Consider the following 1,458-nt stretch of genomic DNA (forward strand, 5'->3'; position numbering starts at 1 on the left):
CTGGGGCCACGGCGGGCGAGTCTCTCTGCCAGCCTGAAGATCGGGGAGCGCGGGGACTGCGGCCGCACGCCGGAGGAGGAGGAGGAGGTCTACATCCCCTTCGCACAGGACAGCCTGGTGAAGCAATGGAGCTCCATGCAGAACGTGACCGACAGGAACCAGGAGAAGAACAAGACTCCCATCCAAAGGAACAAGTACTTGCTCAACATTAACGTGGGGGGCAGGTTGTTCCAGATAGCTTACAAGGTAGCGGCCCAGTATCCCATCACCAGGATCGGGAAGCTGGCCCTCTGTACCAACCCTATGAAGAAGCTGCAGCTCTGCGATGACTACTCGGTGCAGAAGAATGAGTACTTCTTTGACAGGGATCCTGCCATTTTCCACTACGTCTTCCACTTCTACCGCAGCGGGGTCCTGTGGATAATGGATGAGATGTGCCCCAGCAACTTCATGGAGGAAATCGAGTACTGGGGGATCCATCTGAAGTACACCCAGCGCTGCTGCCGGATCCTGTTTGAGGAAAAGCAAGACGAACTCAATGAGTACCTGAAAATAGAGAAGGAGCTGGAGGCAGAAGTGGAGCCCCTGGACTCGGCAGAGCAGTTTAAGGGCAAATTTCTGGGAGAGTTTCGGGAGGCCATCTGGAACCTCATCGAGAACCCCTACTCCTCAGTCGCAGCCAAGATCATCGCTGTCATGTCCAGCCTCTTTGTGCTGATCTCCATAGTGGGCATGACACTGAGCACGGTGGAGGAGTTGAAACACAAGACGGGGAAGGTGTGGATGGAGTATCTGGAGGTAGTCTGTGCCATCTTCTTCACCTCTGAATACATCATGCGGCTCATCTCCTCCTCCAGCTTCAAGAAGTTTTTGCGGGCAGCATTCAATGCTGTCGACCTGGTGGCCATCCTACCCTTCTACATCCAGATCCTCTTCGAAAATTTGGATGAAGGAGAGTCACTTTACCACGAGGAGCTGCACAAGGTGGAGAACGTCAGCAAGCTGGGCAAAGTCCTCAAGCTCATCAAGCTCATGAGGATCTTCCGCATCCTCAAGCTGGCACGGCACTCCACCGGCCTGCGGGCCTTCGGCTTCACCATGCGCCAGTGCTACCAGCAGGTCTGCTGCCTCTTCCTCTTCATCGCCATGGGGGTCTTCACCTTCTCTGCTCTCATGCACTCGGTGGAACACGACGTCCCAGGCACCAGCTTCACCAGCATCCCCTACGCCTGGTGGTGGGCAGCGGTAAGCTGGGAGCGCCGCCTTCCAGAGGGGAGTGTGACAGGGCCCCACGGGTACGGGTGGTCCTGGGGCTCAGGGGTTCACCACTGCTGGCCAGGAGGGAGGAAGGGGCCTGGTCTGCCCACTGAGTGGTGGTGGGAAGTGAAAGCCCTGCCTGCTCTGAGGAAAGAAATCAGAGAGTTGGACTAAGTTCAGAGGCTCAAAAGCCGCGGCTGG

At 56.8% G+C, this 1,458-nt stretch overlaps 1 pseudogene; it reads left to right on the top strand.

The window, feature by feature from the left end:
- The first annotated feature begins 6 nt into the window (after nucleotides 1–6).
- LOC103782173 lies at nucleotides 7–1,245 on the top strand (annotated as a pseudogene).
- Nucleotides 1,246–1,458: the final 213 nt, after the last annotated feature.

The sequence above is a fragment of the Merops nubicus genome, unplaced genomic scaffold (genome assembly GCF_000691845.1).
Source record: "Merops nubicus isolate BGI_N331 unplaced genomic scaffold, ASM69184v1 scaffold33790, whole genome shotgun sequence".
NCBI classification, from domain to species: domain Eukaryota; kingdom Metazoa; phylum Chordata; class Aves; order Coraciiformes; family Meropidae; genus Merops; species Merops nubicus.